Source organism: Pezoporus wallicus, unplaced genomic scaffold (assembly GCF_028554395.1).
Source record: "Pezoporus wallicus isolate ANWC-B61680 ecotype Strahan unplaced genomic scaffold, APGP_CSIRO_Pwel_v1 contig_5696, whole genome shotgun sequence".
Lineage (NCBI taxonomy): Eukaryota > Metazoa > Chordata > Aves > Psittaciformes > Psittacidae > Pezoporus > Pezoporus wallicus.
Window position 1 is genome coordinate 838,514 of NW_026642402.1, and position 11,961 is coordinate 850,474.

Sequence of the window (11,961 nt, forward strand, 5' to 3'; positions counted from 1 at the left end):
AGAGGCATTTAAAGCAAAAAAAAATTGCTTACCTTTCCCTTACTAGGTAGGCAGATAAACACAAATATCTTTGCTCAATAGTGCCTGAAAGTCTGATGCAAACCCTCAAAAGCAAAGGAAATGAAAGCTTAGAGGCAACCATGGTGCAAGGAAGTGCAACCCCAGCAACAGAACATCCCCCAGCTGCTCAAATAGCAGCAGCTAAGGAGAACTGTGAGAACTGACAAAGATCATGGGCAAAAGGAGGATGGGAGGGCAGAGGCTGGTAGATTCATGCTGGACACAGAGGCTGGGGTGTTTCACAAGGGCATTCCCAGCTCACCAGGCACCACAGTGTATTCAGACTCTCAGTCACATGGCTGCTGGGATAGACACTGCTTACAGCATGCTAAAGGAGGGTGGGAGCAGTTTGCTTTAGTGCTCTTGCCAAAAGCCTCTACTAGTGTCTGTTATAAAAGCTCCAGAGAGGCAGAACATTCCTAAAACCACTTTATTAAAATCAGTAACACCCAAAACTCCCTCCTTCCCCCAAGTTGTTTATGGATGGCAAGGAAGCAAGCAGTAAAAGCAAAAGCAGAGAGAAAAGCCTTCGCTTTCTCTGCAGTGTGCTGGGCCAGGGGAGTCTCTGTATGATTTCAACTGCCTGCTTCTCCCACAACACATGCTGAGGGTGATACTGGTTTTCCATCTACAGATGCAAAGTGTTAAGGACTATGTATTGGTTTACCACCCTCTGCACCTACTAAACACCTTAATCCCCATGGCATCCCTGTGGTTATTCCGATACTTCCCTGGTGGTAGCACCAAGGCACATGCAGTGTCTGCAACTCACCAAATGCGCGAGCAGACATAAAGGCTTGGACCAGCATCTCCCATGATCCAGATCATGGAGCCTTTTCACACATGGCTTCCTCTGTGGCTGGTGAGTCAGAGTAGTGCCAGCTGCCTCCCTGACTCCTTACCCTGATACTCTAGCTCCAATCTACACTGTGGGAGAATGGAAATTTAAAGCTGAGCAAGGTAAGAGATTTAAGAGTGACAAAAGTGTCAGGTCATTAGACTCAAACAAGGGACCACTCTATAAGCTGGGACATGTTAGATCCTGTGCATGGGGGTCTTGGCAGATCAACCCACACTTTTCTCCCTTTGCTGCTTCACTGGCACAGGGCAAATCAACTTTTAGTCATGTCTTGTGCCTGCAGTTTCAGACCCTATTTGAGCTCAAGCTCCTGAACTAGCAGCCCTCCTGAAGCAATGCAAGTTTATTTTGTATCACCAAATTCCTCATGATGTATGGAAAGCTTTGCTGGGATTTCTTTGGCAGTGACTTGCATTATATCATATTGAACTGTAATTTTGTATTATTTCTATTATCATTTTTGCATTCTGCACAGGGCCATATACCTGGGGTCAATTTAACCTGTGGAAAGGACCAGACTACGGAAGACTGTGCAGGCCCCGATCTGTATCTTTATGCACAGAGACCTGCCACTGTGCCGTGGCAGAGGTCCCTCTCCAAACACTCATACAGGGCTATATGGGCACATGGATCCAACTCTCCCCACACAGCTGGAGTTGGGGTTTGCCCGTTTGATTTTAGTTTTCCTCTGAGTTCATCCAAGGGGAAGTTCAGGTTAGATCTAAGGAAGAAGTTCTTTACTGTGAGGGTGGTGAGGCACTGGAATGGGTTGCCCAGGGAAGCTGTGAATGCTCCATCCCTGGCAGTGTTCAAGGCCAGGCTGGACAGAGCCTTGGGTGACATGGTCTAGTGTGAGGTGTCGCTGCCCATGGCAGGGGTGTTGGAACTGGATGATCTTAAGGTCCTTTCCAGCTGTAACTATACTATGATTCTATGAAATGGCATGTTTTCTGCAGGGCTTTCTGTACATGTCCTGATCTGCATCAACCCCAATTCTATGATAACAAAGATTATTTTTGTGAGAAACTTGCTGCTCAAACACCCTGAAATCGAAGTTAGAGCCTCAGCTCTGCATCAGTACAAGGTATGGTATGCACATTAAAGTCAGTGATGTTCTGTCATACACACAGGGTACCTCTGTCAACATTTGATTATCTACTTCTACGTCAACTAGACACTGATCACAGAAAATACATTTTGCATAGCAGGAATTCTGCATGTGAATGTGCACCTGAAATGCTGAAGGAAGTATGAACATTGCTTTGTTATTTGCTCATTCTTAAATGTATTCAAAGGTTTTGAAGACAAGGGGATTTGGCTTGTATCTGTGTCATGTTTCCTTTCAATCCAAACAGATACAACTAGGTGTACTGAAGGAGAGGAGCACTCTAACTTTAATTCGTTTCACTTACGGAAAATCAGTCCTCAAGAGGTGGACATGAAGGACTGATGGATAGCTGATACCAAAACCTTGTGAAAACACACAAAGTCAAATTCTCACCACTGTCAGGTGTCACTTTAGAAGTCACTGCTTAAAGTGGACAACGTTAATTCGGGCTGCTTCAAAGCCTAACAAAGTTGATGAAAAAACGCCTGGGATTTCAACAGGCTTTAACTAAACTGTGCCCATATATAGTCAAGTGCCACCAAGTTTTCTTCTCCACCGAGGGTGTTTTTTCCCCCCCCCTTCTAGTGATATACAAAGTACACTTATAATTATGAGCGTCTGTTACTGAATATCACATTGGCTTATATCTCTTACCTTACTCTTCTTACATACCAGGGTACATCTTGCTAAAGAAAACACCATAAACAAATGGGAACCTTTAAGAAACCCACAGCACTCACAAGGCAAACATCTAAATGCCCAAGGACTCAGCTGGTGCAAGAAGCCTAAGTCTGCATCTGCTGAACTCAACAGATGTTTCACTGTAGCCTGCAGCAGGGCTGGAGTTAGGCCAGAGTTAATTGAGAAAATCCCAAGTCCCTGTTTTATGATTAATTCTGAAAAGCCTACAGTGGAGGCATTCAATTCCAACATCTCACAAATACTAAATAGTTTAAAGCACAATCAAATGAACCCTCCTCGGAACGATTTTCAACCCCCCTTTAAAGTCCTTCCAGGCTGCAGTTTTAATGCAGCACCTGAATTACAATAACACATTGGGCAAGGTTATAGGATACTCCATACAGGGGCATCTTCCCTCTGCCTAAGTGAACTGAGGTGGTCAAACCAGTGCAAACATACCTTAACAGGACAGGAAAACAAGGACAGAAGGCTCCATGTTTCCTCCCAATTCTGTGAGACCTCTTGCAGTTTTTTTCTCAGCAGGGTGCAACTCAGCCTTTGGGAAAACTCAGAAATGGGGTTAAAATGCTACTCTGCAGCTCTCCCCTATGCCTCGTTCAGGGGAAAAGCCTCTACACAAGAGTAAACCTACATGGTTTCTTTCTGCATCAAGCTACTCATTCTTGGTGGGAAGACAGGACACCCACTTTAGGTAGGCCAGGAGAGCTGAACCTGAAAGGAACCATCCTTGACCAGAGGAAAGGGTCAGAGAGGAATGTGAAGGGCCACAAAACTCTGCCCACCTACCCCAAAACTCCTTACTGTTGCTTTGACATCATGGCCATTTCTGTGCAGGCCTCAGAGCATGTGTGTTGCAGTAAGGTCATGTTCTTCACCTGTGTCACTCCTCATTCTTCTTGGGAACAATCAGGAAGAAACTCCTGGTGTCTCTTGGCTCATGCACACATTTTTCATGCACAGGGGAGCACCTAGCCCATAGAGAACATTTTTTTGCTGCTGTAATCTTGATGAAAAAAGTAGTTAGTGATGGAGGAAGGAATTCAGGACATGGCTGAAAAGTGCTCGAGGAAGAATCTGCAGATGTATTTGAACATGAGAAGTTGTAAACATGCCACCAAAAAGGTCAAGAGAAGTATTACCAAGGCAAGGGGAAAGGCAAGAGAATATCCTGTCTTTCAGCCTCTTGGGAGTCCTGCTGGGATTTCATGGAGCCTGTTCACTCCAGTGAACCCAGACACTATAGAAGTCATCAATGGGCAGTGAGAGCTATAAATTTACTTTTAGCTGGAAAACAGGAAAACCCCCATGCTTTAACCTCCGGTTGTTGGACCCACACAGGTGCTCGTGCAAGTGATACCCTATTAGGAGAGCACACAGCTGGGACAGGGCTCACTATCTGCCTTCTTGGCCACCACAGTGAAGTCAGATGTGTCCTTGTTCAACCACATCCTTTACAGCATCAGCCCATCATAGAATGATTTGGGTTGGAAAGGACCTAGAGACCATCTAGTTCCAGCCCCCTGCCATGGTCACACAAGACCATGTCACCCAAGGCTCTATCCAACCTGGCCTTGAACACTGACAGGGATGGAGCATTCACCACTTCTTTGGGCAACCCATTCCAGTGCCTCACCATCAGTAAAGAACTTCTTCCTTATATGTAACCTGACCTTCCCGTTTCAGTTTGAACCCATTACCCCTTGTCCTATCTCTACAGTCCCTAATGAAGAGTCCCTCCCCAGCATCCCTGTAGGCCCCCTTCAGATACTGGAAGGCTGCTATGAGGTCTCCACGCAGCCTTCTCCAGGCTGAACAGCCCCAGCTTTCTCAGCCTTAGTATGGGAGGTGCTCCAGGCCCTGATCATCCTTGTGGCCTCCTCTGGACTTGCTCCAACAGCTCCATGTCCTTTTTATGTAGAGGACACCAGAACTGTATACAGTGCTCCAAATGGGGTCTCACGAGAGCAGAGCAGAGGGGCAGAATCACCTCCTTCCACTTACTTTCAACTACTGAAACAACAGTTTGCACCACAAGGACCAAAGCCAGTTCCACTGCTGGCACGTGTGTTCACGTGAAGGGGGTCCACAATACAGCAAGGCAAGTTAGGAGCTGTTGTTTTGGGTATATTAACCAAGCTACACATAGTCACACAGGGGGTACAACGAGCTGTTCCACTGTAAAAGCATACACAGGAAACCAGCTCACAGCTGAAAAAGAGGCCGCTGCAGGGAGATACGCATCTTTTGTGACTTTCAACAGGACTCACTGTGCCATTTATGGAACTAGTCAACTGTCTCCAAACCTAGTTTAGGGTCTTGAACTTTGTTTTGCTTTTAAATAATCTTTTTTCTTTTGAGTTGTTTTATAGGGTCAGGTTCTGAGTGACTGATTTTACAGGTTCATTAAGCACAGTGCCCTTTGCCAGACTCAACTAGTCTCCACCTTCTTGTTCACAAGCATCCTGAAATTCACAGTTCTGCACCTCTGAGAATAAGGCAGCAAGAGAAATTAGCAGAAACTCCTATTTGAAGGTTTCACAGCCACACTCTGTTACAGCCATCAGGTAGCAAAGGACTCCTACAAGTCTGATCTCAAGTTGAACAGAAAGATTAGGCCTCAACAGCCTAATCCCATGGGAATTGTGCATTCAGTTATTTCCCTTGCTGGATAACAAAAGTAACAGTATAAAACCAGGGTGGCTATTCTTCTAGGCCTGCACTATCCATTGCTAAGGAAATCCTCAGCACTCAGACCAACGCTACTAACCTCAATAAGGCTGTAGTCATTGAAAGCAGCCAAGGATGGGAGTAACACATACCTAAATCCTCTTCACTTGACCAGGGTAGCCACAGTGTCCGACTCCAAAGTGAAGCTGCGCATCTGCCTTCTCACCCTCACCAACAGCTCCTTTCCCTCCCCTTCCCACATGTACAACAATAAATCCCAGCTTGTCAAACTTAGATTAAGCTGCCAATATCCACCAAACGTTGTGCCAAACCTACAAAGACTTGTACCAACATACTTACACTTTAGATGCCAAGAGTTTCCAAAAGACACAAACACAGATGAGGCCACTTAGAATCACTGTACCATAGAATTAATCAGGTTGGAAAAGACCTTTAAGATCATTGAGTCCAACCATTCCCCCAGCACTGCCAAGACCACCACTAAACCATGTCACTAAAGACCTTGTCTACACAGTTTGTGAACACTTCCAGGGACGGTGATTCCACCATTCCCAGGGCAGCCTGTTCCAACACCTGACCACCCTCTCAGTGAAGAAATTGTTCCTAATATCCAATCTGAACCTCCCCTGGCACAGCTTGAGGCCATTACCTCTTGTTCCATCACTTGTTACTTGGGAGAAGAGGCTGACCCCCCCTCACTACAACCTCCTTTCAGGTAGTTGTAGAGAGTGATAAGGTCTCCCTGAGCCTTCTCTTCTCCAAACTAAATTCCTCCAGGTCGCTCAGCTGTTCCTCATCAGACTTGTGCTTCAGACTTCACCAGCTCCATTGCCCTTCTCTGGACTTGCTCCAGCACCTCAATGTCTGTCTTGTAGTGAGAGGTCCACTTGGGGGCCCTCCTTGCGTTTCTCTTCCTCAGCAGTGTGCCTCCACTAAACACATGTGAACAGGTGATGCTGTAGCCTAGAAAAGAGGGGAAAAGGCACAAAACTATTAGCCAAATACTGTATGTTCTAGCTACAGGCATCACCTATGACTCCAGGTGCCCCCTCACTGTCCCTGCCTGCTGTGATGCATCTTGACCTGCCTTGCACACCCCCATGGCTGGCAAAGCAGAGATGCAGCAAGGTGCTCATGTCCTCCCTGTTACATAAAGCTGTCACAGCGACCTTTGAAGCCTGTATGTTGCCCCGCAGCCTTTCAATTCTGTGTTAGCATCTATTAAGCCAGCTTCCTGGAACACTGCTCAGAGTCAAATCTGCTGCCGGGCTCTCTCAAACAGCCAGCCAGAGTCAATAAAACGTGGTTCATCATGGGATTTGCCATAACAATGGGATACAAACAGACACAAGCTTATGTACAGAAATGATGTCAAACAAATTAGCTTTGCCCGAGTTAGTCAGACGCTCTTGCAAAGCATGGCCCTGTACTCTTGTGTCTCAATGCTGGTTATGCTTTTGTCAGACAAATATCTTTGCACACCTGCCTTGAGCGTGGAAGACAGAGGAAGGATTCTTGCATTCCCAACCCCTCAAACAAACAAAACCCCCTGAACAACCACCTGAAAAAAAGCAAAGAGCATAACCCATATAACAGAGTAACAGTGACAAAGCTCTAACGACACCACCCCTGGTCACAAAGTGGCTCCTTGCCTTGAGAAGCTGAAAGAGATGGCAGATCAGTGATGCCACTAGCAACAGCTATTCCAAAGCCCGGGCTTCCAGAAGCAGTTTAATTCTAAGGCAGTAGGTCTGGGCACTCACGTCTGCGCTCACATACATGTCCTCCCTAGCCCATATTGGGCACCTCAGGCTGGCTCTCCATCAGCCCCCCTCTGATCAGCCAACGGCAATGACACCACACTGCATGGAGGTCAGTCATGACCAGAAAACCAGCTTGATGTTTGAGCGTCATGCATTCAAATCACAACTGTACTTTTGCTTATTAAAGAACAAAATACTGCTAAAGGAAACGTCACTAGGGAATCTTTGCAAGGAAAGTTGTTTGTCAGCATTCACCAGAGAAATTCAACATGAAGTTTTCATTAAAAATTAGTGTTTAAGTGACTCAATGTCAGACGTGGAATCAAAACCTTGTATTTTAATACCTCTGACCTTTCTGAGGTGGAAAACTAAGCCCAGAGCTACAGCTCAATTTCACAAGAGGCCTTGATTCCCCAATAAAGCAAAAAAATCCCAAACTATCATATGGGAAACTCCCCTGAAAAGGCTATGCAAGACATGCCTTGACTCCCAGATTTAGTTCATCTTGAATTGCTCCAGAGAATGAGCATTTAAACTAGTTTTTACCCTAATTTGTCTGTGAAATTTTCTGTTTATTTTTGTTCTTTTTTTTTTTTTTAATAGAATTTTAATTGGACTCAACAACCTAACTACTGGTTCAGACCAGCAATACAACAGCCATGTGACGTGAACTGCTGCTTCCACGTGGACTTGACAGCAGGACATGGACCATGACTAATCCTTAAAAATCAGTTACAGGGAAATCTCCCTGACAGAAGTCTTCCGAACATTGCACTTATTTTTGTGTGTCATTTACTGCTTACATTTTGTCTTCCTTTTCCATGTAAACATTTATCAGTTTGAAGCCCCAGCAAGGTGGATAAAAAGATTTAGACTTTGGTGCTACCAATTCTATCCTCAACAACAAGATGCCCTCTAAACCCATCAAACAGCACCTTGGCTCTTCCCAGGCCTTAGCCCTCTTCTGCTTCCCTTAAAGGCAAAAGTTGGTCTGCAAACAGGACAGAAGCACTCACCCAGATCCCAGATGGGTAGACTAAAAGCTGGGGGGGCTCCACTAATGCTTAGCTTCACTCAACTTAGACAAAGCAACTTGACCTTTGCTATGCCTCTATTTCCTCTTGTACCATTTCAACTGGCCTCTCAGGAGACAGGCATCCACCTTGTTTCCTGCAGTTACCTAAGCTCCCATTTAGGGTCAGCCTGGTAGTGGGATAACATACAGAGTCTCAGCCACAACTGAGACAACAGCCTCAGGTTTTAACCCTAGCAGCCACATGAGAGCGTGCTCTTAGAATCACCAAATGGTTTGGGTTGGAAAGGACCTTAAGATCATCCAGCTCCAACCCCCTGCCATGGGCAGGGACGCCTCACACTAGACCATGTCACCCAAGGCTCTGTCCAACCTGAACACTGACAGGGATGAAGCATTCACCACTTCTTTGCGCAACCTGTGTCAGGGCCTCTCCACCCTCACAGTACTGAACTTCTTCCTTAGATCTAGCCTGAACTTCCTCTGCCCAGCAACCAGCGCAAGGGCCCTGCCCTAACAGGGCTCCCAGCCACAGCACAACAAACATCTCCCTCTTCTGCACAAGGCACTGGTGACAGCTGTGCTGTGACACCTCCTGCAGTTCACCAAGAGCTGCTTCTGACACAGCCTGCTCTCGCTCCATTCAGCGAGAGTCAGAGCAGCCCAAAGTTAAGTCATAGTACAAGATTTTATTGCTGTCATGATAATTAACGACTACTTACACTGAGCTTTTAATGAGTACCTGCACTTTTTTTTCCGGTTGTTTGTTAACTGGGTCATAAAGACAGAGTCCCAGATGGTTTCCTGCATTTATAGAACAACAGGGACCTCTACAGGCATTTCCCTCTTTGGAGCAAGGCTAATGATAGAAGATGTACGAGCAGCCACACATCACTGCTGATGCCATCAGAGCACTGAGCTGTGCAAGCTGTCGGCAGGTCAAGTTACTCGCCGTTACCTTTGGGCCACCAAAGTGACACCCTGAAACACAAGCAATAACCAGAGCGTTTCCCCTTTTCATTTTTTATGCTCCTGTTTCTGGAGGCTGGATTCAGTTGCTACACTGCCATGAAGCTGTTTCATTCCATGCCAGGAGCTACCGAAACAAGCAGGGCTATCAAAGTCCCTACCTGTAACAGGCTGGAGGGGATTGAATGTAGCCTTCAGGTTAGATCTAAGGAAGAAGTTCCTTACTGTGAGGGTGGTGACGCACTGGAACAGGTTGTCCAAAGAACTAGTACATGCTCCATCCCTGGCAGTGTTCAAGGCCAGGTTGGACAGAGCCTTGGGTGACATGGTCTAGTGTGAGGTGTCCCTGGCCATGGCAGGGGGGTGGAACTGGATGATCTTAAGGTCCTCTCCAACCCAAATCATTCTACGACTCTATGATTCAAGTTACTTATCTGCAACAGCAAATTGTCTTATTTAATAGGTGTAAATGCTGTCAAAGCCATACAATTTTGCTGCAGGCCATATGTTTTGGGCAGGGGTGTGTGTGTCTGCTTTTTCTGTTGTTTTGGTGGGTTGGTTGGTGTTTTTTTGCTTAAAGCCCAGACGCACTTGCACATAACCAGTTTCACAACCGTTTCTTTGGACACAACCCAGTACTTCCACTCAGACCATATGCAAGGCACTCAGGTACCAATCAGTTCTTTTCTTTTTACTGTGCACCAAATTAAGGTGGGCTGCCACAGCACACGGGAAGGACCAGAAACCCTGCTGCATTCTTATGCAAAACATACTCTTGGTTGTAAAGAATAAGAGAAAAGCTCTGAAGGAAAACCCTCTCCTACCTACCTGCCTGCCACCAGGCCTCTAAGACCTTCTCCGAGAGTCTCTGACACTTCTGCAGTGGCTGGTTGGCTATCAGACTAGCTGGTCCCATGCCCTTGCAACTCAGGTTGCTGAATCAGCCATTTGTGACCATGGGCACTGTTAACCAACTGTGCACCCTGTCAAGACAGGCAGGACAAGGACACCATGTAATTCAAATATTAGCCATCAACACACTTCCTTGCACTTCCTTCCAACATTAAAAGCAGTGTTTTGGAAGGACAGTATTCTCTTCCACGGGCTTGCATGTCGCCCTTTTAAACAGACCTTGCTGATACCAGGTAAAGTGCAGGCCACCCACACACTTCAATCCAAAATGGGCGCTGAATCCAGGGGAGGTATTCAAGTCCCAGCCAAGCATTAGCAACCAGGTACACTTGCATGGTGGCTGCAGCTGCAGTGTGGTTCCACTGGCCAGGATCATACACAGGGCAAGCACTCTGTCCTTCAGAAAGGCAGGTTCCAGTCTTGAACATCTCTCTCCCTTCACCCTGCCAAGCTGGTGCCCCAACCAAGCTAATGCCTAAAAGTCACACAGAGGGTCTCCTCTTGAAATGACAAGTTTTTGACACATGCAGCTAACAGGAAGCAGAAGCTTACGACTCTGTTAATTATGCCATTACAGAAGGAGTCTGAGCCTGATAAATGAGCCAGGAAAGATGATCCTGATCCTCTGACAGGCCAGTTCTGCAGGAAATTCAGCCCTGTAAGCAGCAGCACACCATCCTAGCCCAGTAGCATCTGTCACTTATCAAGGCAGGGTGCAGTGGCTGACTCCACAAAGTGATCTGAGGCAACGCAGACTTCCTCAGCCAGGTCACTGCCCCTAGCAGCAGTGTGATTCATTCCTGTAGTGATGCCTCAAACACAGCTTGGGCCTGAAGAAATGCCTTAAAACTGCAATGACAACACTCTTCTCAACATGGGCTGCAGCCTGTGAACACTGCAAACTGATGGAGAAAGCTGCTGTCTCTGTCAGTGCCATCAGCCTCAGCTGTCTAAGAAGCCGTGGTGCTGAGGAACCCTTTTCTGGAAGCCTCAATGCCACTTGGAAAAAGAAAACTAAAATAAAGCAAAGACCTCCTTTTTTCTTCCTATCTTTGTCATTCTGTTGCATTCTCATTCTGCCCTTATCTCATTTTCCATGGCACAGGCTCATCTGGTATTTCATTCCTGAGCTTTTCATGGAATTGCAGAATAGTCAGGGTTGGAAATTATCTTAAGATCATCAAGTTCCAACCCCCTGCCATGGGCAGGGACACCTCACACTAGACCATGTCACCCAAGGCTCTGTCCAACCTGGCCATGAACACTGCCAGGGATGGAGCTTTTATCAGTTCTTTGGCCATCTGGTTCCAGTGCCTCACCACCCTTACAGTAAAGAACTTCTTCCTTATATCTAACTTGCACTTCCTCTGTTTCAGTTTAAACCCATCACCCCTTGTCCTATTGCTATATTTCCTGATGAAAAGTCCCTCTCTGGCTTCCACTAGCAGAAAAACCTCAGCAATCTTTCCCTGGCTGCCCTTCCAAAGCTGCCTTGGACCAGAAAGCAAACTAGAGAGAAAACCAGTATTTCACTATTTAGTCTCCTGCTAAACTGTTGCATTGGCATACACCTTCCTTTCCAGTTACATTTAACCAGGCATTAAAACCCACTGAGTCAGTGTGCGTTTCTATAGGTAGTCTTACTGCAATAGGTAAATACTTCTGAAGAAATACTTGCATACTACACAGGGCACCTGCTTGGCCACTGGTACGTAAAAGGTGTTAAAAAAGTCAGTCAGAAAACACACAAATGGTTACAACCACACAAGACTTCTTTACAATGAGGGTGATAAAACACTGGCCCAGTTTGCCCAGAGAGGTGGTGGATGCACAATCCCTGGATACATTCAAGGCCAGGATGGAGTTG

The 11,961-nt window shown here is 46.3% G+C and overlaps 1 protein-coding gene across 2 annotated transcripts in view; it reads right to left on the reverse strand.

Annotated features, from left to right (window-relative positions):
• MTHFD2L (methylenetetrahydrofolate dehydrogenase (NADP+ dependent) 2 like) overlaps window positions 1-11,961 on the reverse strand; it is a 65,759-nt gene that overhangs the window by 8,373 nt on the left and 45,425 nt on the right. The window lies entirely within an intron of this gene.